The sequence below is a fragment of the Rhinopithecus roxellana genome, chromosome 9 (genome assembly GCF_007565055.1).
Source record: "Rhinopithecus roxellana isolate Shanxi Qingling chromosome 9, ASM756505v1, whole genome shotgun sequence".
NCBI lineage: Eukaryota > Metazoa > Chordata > Mammalia > Primates > Cercopithecidae > Rhinopithecus > Rhinopithecus roxellana.
Window position 1 is genome coordinate 114424693 of NC_044557.1, and position 14733 is coordinate 114439425.

General features: G+C 44.3%; 1 protein-coding gene across 5 annotated transcripts in view; it reads left to right on the top strand.

The window, feature by feature from the left end:
- Window positions 1-14733, top strand: part of PTK2B (protein tyrosine kinase 2 beta) — a 136531-nt gene that overhangs the window by 55135 nt on the left and 66663 nt on the right. The window contains exon 1 of one of the 5 annotated variants that reach the window (XM_030938020.1): window positions 337-459. The exons of 2 other annotated variants lie outside the window; for them this stretch is intronic. The gene's annotated coding sequence lies outside the window, so the exon portion shown is untranslated. Of the gene's footprint in view, window positions 1-336; window positions 491-512; window positions 532-14733 lie in introns of those variants that run through there. 2 more of the 5 variants (XM_030938019.1, XM_030938021.1) reach the window with 2 other exon arrangements.

Sequence of the window (14733 nt, forward strand, 5' to 3'; positions counted from 1 at the left end):
TTTTATTTGATGCTTTTAACCGGAGAGGAAAACTCCTGCTACCATGTGAGTTGTGCTGGGGAGACTTGCCAGAGAAGAGCTGCCCACAGGGGGATTTCTCGCTACTGCCTTCAGGGTTTCCCTACTTTGGAGGCCTCGTGGCTGGAGTTTTAAAGGCCAAAGTTCCCCTGAATTTTCTGAACTCTGAATGATTGAAACCACCTATTTTATTTTTTTCTCTTTTTACCCAAGCGCCCATTTTCCAATAAAGGGCTTGGTTAATGACAAGAAACTAAAACTGAAACCACAACTCTGCTCTAAAATAAGAGACTCTGAGACACCCAGGAAGGGCCTGCCTTTAAGACTTGTCACTCCCTGAGATCCATCGCGGCACCAAATGTTTGCTGAGCTCCGTCCTGGGAGGGAGGCCTGCAGCCTGGGAACTGGGAGACCTGGGTCCCAGTGGAGAGACCTCACCATGTAATGAGCCTCTCTTGATTCAGTTCTCACAGTGAGTTGAGGGCCAAGCCAGCCATTCTTCAGCCTCACCGCGTGGGTACCAGAATCACCTGAGATGTTAGGAGGGTGGGGAAAGAGGGAGGTGTTGGTCAAAGGGGACAACGTTTTATTTATGTAGAATGAGTAAGTCCCAGAGATCTAATGTACAGCATGGTGACTGTACCTAAGCATGCTGTATTACATACTTCAGATTGGCTAAGAGAGTCGATTTTTAAAATTTTAGTAATTTTTTAAATTGGTGCATAATAGGCCGGGCGCGGTGGCTCAAGCCTGTAATCCTAGCACTTTGGGAGGCCGAGACGGGCTGATCACGAGGTCAGGAGATCGAGACCATCCTGGCTAATACGGTGAAACCCCGTCTCTACTTAAAAAATACAAAAAAACTAGCCGGGCGACGAGGCGGGCGCCTGTAGTCCCAGCTACTCGGGAGGCTGAGGCAGGAGAATGGCGTAAACCCGGGAGGCGGAGCTTGCAGTGAGCTGAGATCCGGCCACTGCACTCCAGCCTGGGTGGCAGAGCAAGACTCCGTCTCAAAAAAAAAAAAAAAAAAAAAAAAATTGGTGCATAATAACTGTACGTATTTATGGGGTACAGAGTGATATTTGAATACATGTATACTCTGTGTAATAATCAAATCAGAGTAATTACTATATTCATCATGGAAAACATTTTATTTCTTTGTGTTGGGAACATCCAAAATTCTCTGTTCTATTTAAAAAAAAAACAATAACTTATTGACTCTAGTCACCCTACAGGGCTACAGAACATTAGCACTTATTCCTCCTGTCTGGCTTTAATTTGGTATCCATTAACCAACCTCTCTCCATCTACCTTCCACCCTGCCCTTCCCAGCCTCTAATAACCACAATTCTCTCTACTTCTGTGAACTCAACTTTTTTAGCTCCCACCTATGGGTGAGAAAATATAGTACTTCTCTTTCTGTGCTTGACTTATTTCACTTAACATAACGTCCTCCAGGTTCATCCATGTTGTTGTGAATGACAAGATTTCGTTCTTTGTCATGGCTAAATAGCACTCCATCTGTTGATGGGCACTTCAGTTGATTTCCTATTTTGGCTATTGTGAGTAGTGCTGCAATCAATGTGGACGGACAGATATCTCTTCAACACATTGATTTTAATTTCCTTTGGAAAAATCCCTAGTAGTGGGATTGCTGATCATATGGTAGTTCTATTTGTAGTTTTTTGAGGAATCTCCATACGGTTCTTCGTAATGGTTATACTAATTTACATTCCCACCAACAGTGTTTAGGAGTTCTCTTTTCTCAACATCCTCACCAGCATTTGTTATTTTTTGTCTTTTTGATAATAGCCATTCTAACTGGGTGAGACGCTATCTCATTGTAGTTTTGATTCGTATTTCCCTTATGATTAGTGATATTGAGCATATTTTCATTTATCTGTTGGCCATGTCTATGTCTTTGTTTTTCTGAGATGGAGTCTCGCTCTGTTGCCCAGGCTGGAGTGCAGTGGTGCGATCTCGGCTCACTGAAACCTTTGCCTCCTGGGTTCCAACGATTCTCGTGCCTTAGCCATTGGAGTAGCTAGGATTACGGGTGCGCCACCATGCCCAGCTAATTTTTGAATTTTTAGTAGAGAGGGGCTTTGCCCATGTTGGCCAGGCTGGTCTCGAACTCCTGACCTCCAGTGATCCGTCCACCTTGGCCTTCCAAAGTGCTGGGATTACAGGTATGAACCACCACGCCTGGTTGTATGTCTTCTTTTGAGAAATGTCCTTTCAGATACTTTGCTCATTAAAAAAAATTATTATTTTTTTTACCATTGAGTTGTTTGAGTTCCTCATGTATCCTAGATATCAGTCCCTTGTTGGATGAACAGTGTGCCCATATTTTCTCTCATTCTACAGGTTGCCTGGTCCACTCTGTCAATTGTTTCCTTTGCTGTGCAGAAGCTTTTAGCTTGATAAAATCCGATTTGTCATTGGGAGGTCAAGACAGGAGAACTGCTTGAGGCCAGGAGTTCGAGATAAGCCTGGGCAACATAGTGAGATGCTGTCTCTGTTTTTCTTTTTTAAATCCCATTTGCCTATTTTTGCTTTTGTTACCTGTGGTTTCGAAGTTTTACCTGCAAAATCTTTGCCCAGAACAATGTCCTGAAGGATTTACCCTGCTTTCTTCTAGTAGTTTTATAGTTTTGAATCTCACATTTTAGTCCTTATTCTGAGTTGATTTCGTGTATAGTGAGAGATAGGGATCTAGTTTCATTCTTCTGCATGTGGTTATTCAGATTTTTCAGCACCATTTATTGAAAACGCTGTCTTTTTCCCAATGTATGTTCTTGGCATCTTTGTTGAAAATCAGTTAGCTATAAATATGTGGATTTATTTTTGGGTTCTTTATTCTGTTTCATTTGTCTATGTGTCTGTTTTTATATCAGTACCATGCTATTTTGGTTACTTTAGCTTTGTAGTATTTTTGAAGTCAGGTAGTGTGATGCCTCCAGCTTTGCTCTTTTTGCTCAGAATTGCTTTGGCTATTTGGGGTCTTTTGTGATTCTACATGAACTTTAAGATTGTCTTTTCTATTATATTTCTGTGAAGAATGTCATTGGTCTTTTGATGGGGGTTGCATGGAATTTGTAGAGCTCTTTGGGTAGTATGGTTATTTTAACAATATTAATTCTTCCAATCCATGAACATGGAACATTTTTACATTTTGTGTGTGTGTCCTCTTCTAATTCTTCCCCCCTACCCCCCACCCAAGACAGAGTCTTGTTCTGTCACCCAGGCTGGAATGCTGTGGTGCGATCTTAGCTCACTGCAACTTCCACCTCCTGGGTTCAAGCAATTCTCCTGCCTCAGCCTCCCGAGTAGCTGGGATTACAGGCGCATGCCACCACGCCTGGATAATTTTTGTATTTTTAGTAGAGATGGGGTGTCACCATGTTGGCCAGGCTGCTCTCAAAATGGCTGGTCTCGAGCTCCTGACCTCGTGATCTGCCCAACTCGACCTCCCAAAGTGCTGGGATTACAGGCGTGAGCCTCCGCGCCCAGCCTCTTCTATTTCTTTCATCAGTGTTTTATAGTTTTCATCGTAAAGGTCTTTCTTGGTTAAAAACTGTCCTGTCTTATTAAATTTATTCCTATTTTATTACGATTTTTGTAGCTATTATAAATGAGATTGTTTAGTTTTGTTTTATATAAGGTCTTACGCTATTGCCCGGGCTGGAGTACACTGGCACCATCATAGCTCACTGCAGCCTTGACCTCCTGGGCTCAACTGATCCTCCCACCTCAACCTCCTGAGTAGCTAGGGCCACAAGTGCACATCACCACACCTGGCTAATTTTTTTTTTTTTTTTTTTTTTTTTTTTTGAGATGGAGTTTCACTCTTGTTGCCCAGGCTGGAGTGCAATGGTATGATCTTGGCTCACCGCAACCTTCGCCTCCCAGGTTCAAGCGATTCTCCTGCCTCTGCCTCCTGAGTAGCTGGGATTACAGGCATGAGCCACCATGCCCAGCTAATTTTTTGCATTTTTAGTAGAGACGGGGTTTCTTATGTTGGTCAGGCTGATCTCAAACTCCTGACCTCAGGTGATCTGCCTGCCTTGGCCTCCCAAAGTGCTGGGATTACAGGTGTGAGCCACCGCGCCTGGCCGAACACCTGGCTAATTTTTAAATGTTTTGTAGAAACAGGGTCTCCCTATTTGTCCAGGCTGGTCTCAAACTCCTGGACTCAAGCAATCCTCCTGCCTCAGCCTCCCAAAATGTTGGGATGACAGGCATGAGCCACTGTGCCAAGCCAAGATTACTTTTTCTATTTCTTTTTTAGCTAGTTGGTTATAGGTATATAGAAACACTACTGGTTTTTGTATGTTGATTTTATACCCTGCAACTTTACCGAATTTGTTTATTAGCTCTAACAATTTTTGGTGGAGTATTTCGGTGTTTATATAAAATCATGTCATCTGCAAAGAGGAACAATTTGACTTCCTCTTTTCCAACTTGAATGCCTTTCATTTCTTTCTCTTGCCTAACTGCACTGATTAGTACTTCCTAGAGAATAGATCTGAAGTGTTTTCAGTACACACACAAGAAAAGGTAACTGTGGAGATGAATATGCTAATTAGCTTGACTGTAATAATCAACTTGCTATACAGCTCAAATATATACAATTTCAGTTAAAAATATTTTTATAAAGAATCACCTGAGATGTTATTGAGAAATACAGATGGCTAGGCCCCAACCCCCAAGGTCTCCATGCACTAGGTCAGGTTAAGTCTTAGAGATATTTACACTATATATTCCAGCAATGCCGACATGCAGGTAGACAGCGTGAAGAACCCAGGGACCAAGTGCTGTCTGAGGTTGCCACTCATCTAACAGCAACGTTTTACCATTAGAATCCAGATCGCCAGAGGACCTTACTCTGGGGGTGTCTATGGAATGAGGCCTCCTTCTTGGGTAGGTCTGTACTCTGAATTATAGCCAGAATCTTCATCACTGCAGGATGCAGTGAGAAAGAGCCCACACCTGCAGCCGCTTCTGACTCCACTCAAATCACAGTTCTGCTCTCTACTTGCTGTGTGGCCTTTGGGAAGTTACTTTGCTCAGCCTCAGAGACCTCATCCATGAGATGGGGGATAACAGTACCTACCTTTTGGGTTTTTCTTAGAGTGGACTGGGCTCATTGTGCATGGAAAGTGCTAGCCCAGGGTTGGGCTAGGGAAGCACTCTGTTACCTGCTGCTGTTTCTCAGAAATGAGCCCTTTGGCAGTCCTGGAGAGCTGGAGGAAGAGGACGTGTGCTCAAGGTCTCAGGGCTGAAGAGGAAATCAAGATCGTGGGGTGGCAAAGAACCTCAAGTCACTGCCAGACACTCTGGGCTCTTGGAGAACTGTTCAGAGTTGGAGATAACTTTCTGTAATCCTAGGCATCTCTTCTCTTGTCACATTTCATTGAGATATCTATCCTATTTAATCCAAGCCTAATTTTGGATAGGATCCAGAAATCTAGGTGAATTTCAGGGACCTATTTGCTTCCTTATCTAGCTTGGTGGGGAGAAGATCAGCCCCTCTGTGTGGGCCACGTGGAGAGTACAGAAAATAAAACTGTATCATGGCCGGGCGCAGTGGCTCATGCCTGTAATCCCAGCACTTTGAGAGGCTGAGGTGGGCTGATCACTTGAGGCCAGGAGTTCAAGACCAGCCTGGCCAATATGGTGAAACCCCCTCTCTACTAACAATACAAAAATTAGCTGGGTATGGGGGTGGGCACCTGTAATCCCAGCTACTCAGGAGGCTGAGGCATGAGAATCACTTGAACCCGGGAGGCAGAGGTTGCAGTGAGCCAAGATCATGTCACTGTACTCCAGCCTGGGCGACAAAGTGAGATTCCATCACACACACACACAAAAAAAACTGTGTCCAAGGAGAAGCTAGAGGTTGATGCATAGGAGAGAGGTCCAGTTTTTATCCTTGTGCAACAGACTTTACACATTTCTAAAATATATTTAACCAAAATAACAATATTATAACCGATGTAACTTAAGATCTTTAACTGCATGCAATTCTAAATGTGGACTGTGTTTTTATGTAGTTCTAATCAGTATGTAAATTTCATTCTCTGTCACTTAACATTTTTATATAAATCTTTTCATGCACTACTCATATTTTTATCATAGTTTATCATTATTGCTAGCGCTCAAACTTCCCCCTGAGCATTTTGTTTTGATTCTCATTATTTCACTACTATAAATAGTACAGCTAGGAACATCTTTGTGCAAATGCTTCACACCCCTCGCCTTGGATAGATGCGGTATGTTTCCCAACGTTGGGTAGCAAGATCAACACATGTGAGTTATTTTGTATTTAACTTCCTTGCTTCAGAAAGCCAATTCTGAGTAATTGGCAATTGTACTAGTTCATTTCAAGTCAATGAACATAAGTTTTTCTTTTTTTTCCCTAGGTAACTTGGCTTGTTTAATAGGTTTATGGTGGTTCCTTAAAGTTGTTTTTATTAGCATTTTCAACTGCTGAGGGCTTTTCCATCTATTTTTAATTTTCTCAAGTCTTTTTCACATGCAGGTAGCATCCTGTTTGCTTGAAGGGGCATTAAAATTGCTGTTTTATCCAATTCGCATTAAAATGAAAGCTGAATACATCTACAGATGGGGGCTTGGTCATGTTTAATGGTTTTGAGATCTGTTTACATAAAGCAAATGTTTGGTGTATACTAGGTTTGCAGAGAGTGGCAGACTAGGGGGTTGACAGGTGGAGAAGATTGTTCAAGAGGATGGTTTTGTTGTTTTTAAGGTGGTAAGAGATAGGGTTGCTACATCTGTACAGTTAGACTTGGGTTTATACTTTCTAGTTAAAAAAAAAAGTACCTGAGTTTTGTTTTTTTAATCACCAACTTTTTTTTTTCTGTTTATTACATGTATCATAAAATATACCTTAATCAAGTCCTACATATCCATGACTATATACATATTAACATGTCAAAAGTCTGCATTCTTTTCCATGCATGTATGAGGAATTTGTGTTTGAGCAGAATTCTGGGGGCTACCTCAGAAAAGCAGGTTCATCTGGACTGTACTCTTTGACACAGAAATAAGCTTGAGGTGTGGAGACCAAGCTCAGAGCAGGGGTGGAGGGAAGGTTGGGGGGCACTCACTGCTGGGATGTAGGCCGTGGACTGTGTTTGTTGGGGTACAGTGGGAAATCTGAGCTCTGGTCTTATCTCTGCTACTGAAGAAAGGGGACCCCAGGAAAGCTGCTCAGTCAGTCACTTTTCCTCGTCCTCAAAATGGGAGAGCAGCCTGCCTTGGGAGGTATCAGTGAGGTAGCAAGGGTGCAAACCCTATGAAAGGAGATTCAGCGGGTGATATGCAAATGTGAAGCTCCTCTTCCTCTGGCTGTTACATTTCTTCTTAACGTTGCCTTGGAGGAAGGAGTCAGATCCATCGTTCACTGGAAAGTCCTACAACCGTTCAAAACCAGCAATCCATCCTGCATTCCCATGACTCACTCTCTCTTTGGTTTTAGGGGTCTGCACCAGGTGATAGGGCTTTGTTGAATGCCCTTGCCCTAGCAGACGGCCTCTCAAACCCCAGGCCCTCAGCTTGCACCGCTGAGGTGGGATCATGTGTGCAGAGCCCGGAGGGAAATCACCGTCGTTTCTTAGGGGTTTTCTGGTAATCCCAACACTACATTAACTTTTCTTGGCAGCCACATCGTAGTGACTAACAGTGAATTTACAGTTAGCCTAAATCCTATTTTTTAATCCATCCACCGCTAAACCGCTTCTTTCTCATCCTAGACTGGGGAAGACTTTTTTTTTTTTTTTTTAATCTACATGAAGAATGGCTCATTTATTCCACTTCACAAGTTGCATTTTGTTAAACTTGGCATGACTTACCAGCCTGCGAGGATTTCAGGAACTTTTTTTGATCCTCTGTTAAAGCCATAATCTCTCCCAATCCTGTGCTCAACTTGATGCTTCTTGTTTAATAACCACAAGCTCCTTCATACCCAATTACAAGGTGTGAACAGAAGCAATTAAAGTAATAGTCTTCCATCCAGGTTAATGCAGACATTTGATTAGCAGTCTTTAGAAAAAACCATTTGACCAGCTAGGAATTCACCTGCTGTCATCTGACCTCCTTATTAACTTCTCAAGAAAATGGGGAAGAACTCAAACAAATTGAAGCATTGATTTGTCATGGTACCAAATTTCCTTGCTCAGCAGCCAACTTTGTAACCCACCTGGAGAGGGACATGAGATTTGCAGGAGTTGGAGGTTGAGAGGGAAGGAAAAAGCTGAGATCATGATTTGAAGAGGAGAAGTTGTTGGAGAACTTAGTCTGGGATTAAAGATGACAAATCTTAAGAGGAGAAGTTATTGGATAACTTAGTTTGGGATTAAAAATGACAAAGAGTGTGGTTTTGAAAATAACAACTTTCAGAGGACTGGAGAGTAAGAGAAAAGAAGCTCTTGGGAGGAAGGGGTACATGGTAAGATGTTATGCCTCCATGCACCTTGTGCATTGTTATCTTGAAGTGCTGGGTGGTGCAACCACTACAGGCAACAAGTGGGACATCAAGGATCAGAGGTGGCTTGAGGCCAGGGACCCTGAGATCTGCCCTCTTTGCCTAGAGTTTGTCACTGTTCAGGCAGTGGTGTGCTGGAACCAACTCTCACAAGCCAATGGCATCCATTTCTCCCCAACTCCCCTTTCAGTACCATCATGCTGGTGGCTTGGAATTGGCCACAGTGGAAGTATTTACACCAGAGAAATTGGCAAGTGCTACAAATCAAGGCATCCTTCTCTTGGATTGCCAGTGGCCAAACACACACCAGACACTTATTCTCGCTGCCCCTGTAGCCTCCCAGCTCACACTTGTGCTGTATCCTTGTGCCATATTTATATTTTTAAAATGAAAATCTGCTTTTCCATGGATGATGTTCAAAAATTTCTTAGCAGAGTGCCACCTTCTGGTCTCATTTCCCAATGACCCCTCGCCCACCCTCTTCACCAGCCCTATAGGCAGCATGTCATGGGGTTTCCTGATCTTTCTGGGTCACTTTTTCCTAAGATCCTGAGGCACAGTAGGCAGGTTCTCTTCTGTGATCCTCTGGTCCCATGCTTAGAGTTCTATTAGAGACCATAGCAGGCTGTGGCTGTTTTTGTGTGTTTTGTTCTGTTTTACCTTTTTTCTTTTTACTGGATTATGATCTAATAGATGGGGACCTTCTTCCCTTTTCTGTTTATCTTCATAGCTACAGGTCCGTTATGGCTCCTGAAACATAGGAAGGCAGAGAGAGGAGGGAAGGAGGGAAAGAAGAAAGGAGGGAGGGAGGGAAGGAAAGAAGGAAGATAGGAGGGAAGACAGGAAGACACCCCAGCCAAAAGGCATTCATGACCTGGCAAATAAGGAGGAAGATGGGTATGATTTTTGAAGAACCGAGAGAAGAGTGGAGCCCAGAAGTCAAATAGGAGACAAGAAAAATCTGGCTAGCTGCGGGGATCAAAGGCTTTGAAGGGAGAAGAGGTTCCCTTAGCAAGAAAGCACAGGGTAATGCATCCCTGTTGCTCCCCTCCTGCCCTGCAAGACCCCCCAAGTCAGCTGGCCTCTGGGCTGGCAGGAGCTGGCAACGGAGGGACTCCCGGTGGGTAATGGGTGCGGGGGTGGGGAGCTGAAAACGTGGTAAAGTTTCAACAAATGCTTTTTGAATTACATTCAATTATAGCTGGCAATAATCACAACCTTTCTGGTTCTGTCTTTCGCAAGGTAATGGGAGAAAGTCTTGGAGAGGAGGGAGGTGATTTAGCAAATGCTGGACCGGAGGGCCCTGGAGCAGGCAGAATGCTGGCCCTGCGGGAACTGAGGGCTGAGAGGGCTCCAGCTGCGGAGGGGGCGCTGTGAGGAGCCAGCAGGGCCCAGCCTTGCCCAGAAACCTAGGACCAGTTCCCTGAGACTGCAAGGTCGTTGCCAATTAGTTAAGTGCCTGCACTCAGCAGGCCTTTGGGATAGGAAAGGGCTGTGTTCTCCATCTTGTTGATGTGGAAACAGCAAAGGGAAGTGACTCAGAGGCAGAGTGGAAAGGCGGAGTGTGTCTCGTGACATTCTGACTTCTACTAGATCCAAAGGGCTGTGCTTGACTGTCTCCTGGGAGGCTTCCTTCCATGGACAGGCGCCTGTGGTGCTCTGAGGACAGGCAACGGGTCTGTGCAGGAGCAGAGGAAAGGGAAGCGTGATCTGTGGAGGTGGGGCAGGTGCATGGAGGAAGGCGGGGCTCGATGAAAAGGCAGCCTTGGTGCACCGAGCACTGGAGGTAGAAGGGGCTGCCACAGCCACCTGATCCTGCACTTAGGAGGTCAGTTTAGACTTTTTAAAAGTAAGGTTTAAAGGCCAGGCATGGTGGCTCATACCTGTAATCCCAGCACTTTGGGAGGTTGAGGAGGAAGGATCACTTGAGGCCAGGAGTTCAAGACCAGCCTAGGCAACACAGAGAAACCCTATCTCTATCCAAAATAAAAATTAAAAAATTGAACTAGGCATGGTGACATGTACCTGTAGTCTCAGCTACTTGGGAGACCGAGGCAGGAGGATCACCTGAGTCCAGGAGTTTGAGGCTATAGTGAGCTATGATCACATCCCTGCACTCCAGCCTGAACAACAGAGCAAGCCCCTATCTCTAAAAAATAATAATAATTAAAATTAAATTTCAAAATTAAAAAGTGGATCTTAGTATTATATTTCCAATTCTTGCTTCTGCCAAGTCACAGACACTTAAAAAATGAATGTGCCAAGGAGTTTACAGAAGCAACAGAAGTAACCTCCGATCCTCCAGAAAATTCTGCAGGATAAGTAGTAGTAACCTCATGCCCCAATGAAGGAAACTGAGGCCCACAGAGATTATCTTGTCCAAATCACACAACGGGTCCATGGCAGAGACTTAAGGCTGCCATGTTGCCACACTCGAGTAATGGCCCAGTTGTGTGGCTTGCCAGCCCCAAAGAAAGTGGTTTAAATCCAGGTTTGAATGAGTTAGAGGTATGCGCCTTCTCCCTGACATCATACAGCCTTTCTGACTAATGGTCCCCTTTCCACACTCTCTCAAATCAGGAATAAACTGGTTTTTTTTTCTTCTTGAGGTGGAGTTTCACTCTTTTCCCCCAGGCTGGAATACAACGGTGCAGTCTCGGCTCACTGCAACCTCCATCTCCTGGGTTCAAGGGATTCTTTTGTCTAAGCCTCCCAAATAGCTGGGATTACAGGCACACATCACCACACACAGCTTATTTTTGTACTTTTAGGAGAGATGGGGTTTCACTATGTCGGTCAGACTGGTCTCGAACTCCTGACTTCAAGTGATCTGCCTGCCTCAACCTCCCACAGTGCTAGGATTACAGTCATGAGCCACCGCACCCAGCCAGAAACAGAACTTTCAGTCCTCAAGACCATGCATTTTATGTTTGGGACTCCCAGCATCCCCTTTGGTGTCTGCCTCCCCAAGAGGCTAAGCTAGTTATTGAACACAACGTGTGTAACATTACCCTACGATGTCTTCAAGGGCCAGAGTTAAGTTTTCCTGTGATATTTATTCCTGTAATCTTAGCATCTCCCCTGTGCCAGAAGCACAGTACTAGGTACAGTTACAACCTGGTGCATCTGGAAGGGACTGAAATGCTGCTTCAGTTCCCCCTCCTGCAGGCAGGTCAATGTCTTGCCATTCAGGAAGAGCATAATTTATTTTCTTCCTGAAGATCTTAAGAATTCAGAGATTGTCCATCCTCCTATAGTACCCTTTGCAGATTTTGGCCAAGAAGTTCTTACAGCCAATCAGAACTTTTCCTGTTTTAATTTGAGCCCATTTCCTTGTGTTTGTTATTCTTTGACTTTAACTGTGGCAGATTTGGGGGCCAGGAGGCAAACCGAAGCCCAGGATGGCTCAGAGCCAGGGTTTTCACTAGTGCCATGGGATGTAGTCTCCTCTGACTCTGCTCCGAGGGTCTGGGGCAGACCAGGAAGCAGGGAGGATGGAATACCAGGGCTTGGAGAGCCAGGAAGGAGGTCTAGAGAAAGGGGCAGAGTTTTTGGCTCATGAGTTGAGCATCAGAGGATTTTGTGATCATTAAAGGCCAGAGATACGCTATTGACGAGTAGTTCAAATAATCTGACAATATTTAGAGGCGTGAACAAGTTCTGTCATCAAGAAGAGGAGCTGGAATCAGCAGATTGTTGTCGTCTCTTCCTAACTCAGCATTCAGCAGTGATGTGCGTTGGTACCTGAAGGTCAGTCATAGCGGGAATTTTTACACTACAGAAATTGGCAAGTTCTGCAAAGTAGAGCTTTTTTTTTTTTTTTTTTTTTTTTTCTGGAGCACTACTGACAGGAGGAGCAAGATACAGGGAATACAGGTCATCAGACAAGATTTTGGACAAAAGACAAGTGAAAATAGTCATGATGATAGAGCCTTTCACTGGTGTCCCGCTTTATTGTTTACGATGAACTCTCACTTCTGTTTTCTCACTTCATCCTCACCACCCTTCTATGAGGAAAACAGGGTAGGCAGCATTACCCTACTTTATAGGGGAGGAAAATGAGGCCAGGAGAGGTAAAGTTACTTGCACAAGATTTTAGAGCCAGTCAGACAATGAGCTGGGAGCAGAACACAGGCAGGGTGAGCATGACGAAAGATGGCATGGAATTGAGAGCTATGTTCTCCCAAGACCCTGAAGAGGGGTGGCGGATGCCTTCCTTTCATGGAACCGTTCATTTACTTTGCTTCAAATAAGTTCTGAGTGTTCATTACAGATCTGTGTCTACAGATCAGAGTTTTGTGTGCACTTGAGGAAGTTGCCATGTGTCAATAGAGACATGGGCACCACCTACCTGGGCCTGAGGCTTTTGATCAAACCTATGTTCTAGTGTTGAGTCCATCCAGGACCTCTCAAGACAAAGTCCTGGCACAAGAAGGGCGATTATCTCTAAGCCAGGAGGGGTTCAGGATTCTTCACTGACCAGGGATATTCGATGCTAATTGTCACCTTTATCTTTCATGGAGTTTGTGCCGCCCTTAGCGGATTCCACCTTCCTCCAGGGCAGCTGAGGAAGTGGGAGAAATTGGGATTCAAACCTGTTTTGGGGATCTAAGTTTGCTACTTAGCAGGCATGAATCCTTGACCAAATGGCTTAGACCTTTTTGAGTGTGTTACCATCTGTAAAATGGCCATCTTCACTTCTGCCCACCTCCCAGGATTGTTGCACAAAGCACTTGTGTTTCTTTATAGGTTTTAAAATTGTAATTACTTTTGGAATGAGCATCCACATCAGAAGTTTCTGCTGCAAAGGGCTAAAGGGAGAACTGAGGAACTTGCATCAGGCTGAAGGTAGAGGTAGATTCTGGGTGACAGAAATGACTTTGCTGAAATATTTCTCCTTGAGCTATGTTGGTGACTGCAGTTGGTGGCTCTTGAACCAGGGGCCAAGGGAATCTGATGAAGATAAGACACCAGGGTCCTCCAAGCATGCTGATAACGGTGCCTGGGTGGGCTGCACTGGGTCTGATGTACAGTATGAATCTTTCTCTTTGGTTGGGACTGATATGCGAGTTGGCTCCTGAGTGGGCTAGACCCTGCCCAGCCAGGCTGGGGAATGGGAGGACAACTATCAGGCTGTGGTTTCTCATTGCTACATTTTTTTCTTAATAGACTTTCTTTTTAGAGAAGTTTTTGGTTTACAGCAAAATTGAGTCGAAAGAGCAGAGAGTTCCCACATGCACCCTGCCCTGACACAGGCACCGTTTCCCTCACTATCAACATCCCACACCCCCCAGAGTGGAGCATTTGTCACAGTCCATGAACCTGTGTGGACACATCATAATCACCAAAGATGTCCAGGTTCCTCAGGGCCATAGGCTCACTAGATACAGTAGATCCTGAAGCTGGGACCTGCTGCATGTGTGGTGTCTCCATAGCTGCATGTGCAGTCACCTGTCACTTAAGGATGAGGATGCATTCTCAGAAATGCATCATTAGGCAGTTGTGTGAACATCAGAGTACTTACAGAAACCTAGCTGCTACAGCCTACTACACATCTGGACTATATAGTATCACCTATTGCTCCACAGACCTGTACAGCAGATTACTGTACCAAATACTGCAGGTAGTTGTAACACAATGGAGGGTAACACTCTCTGAGTGGGGTACATTCTGTCCTGGCTCCTAGAGTTCCCAGCAGGGTTAAATGGCAGTTAACCAAGTGATCACTTACTTGATCACTCTTTTTGACTGTTTTCCCTTCCCTATCATCATTTCACTGGTTTACTTATGCAAACCTAGATGGTACAGCCTAGACTATATGGTATAGTGCAAGGCTCCTACAACCCTGTGCAGCAAGGTACTGTACTGAATGCTGTAGGCAATTGTAACACAATGGTAGGTATTTGTGTATCTAAACATAGAAATGGTACAGTAAAAATACAGTGTAAAAGATAAAAAATGGTTCACCCGTCTAGGGTACTTACAGTGAATGGAGCTTGCAAGATTGAAAGTTGCTCTTGGAATCTGCGAGTAAGTGTGAGTGAATGTGAAGGCCCAGGACATTGCTATACACTACCATAGACCTTATAAACATGGTGTACTTAGGCTACAATAAATTTATTTTTTAAAATTGTATTTCTTCAGTAATAGAATAACCTTAGCTTACTGTAATGTTTTTACTTTATAAACTTTTGTTAAAGCTTGTT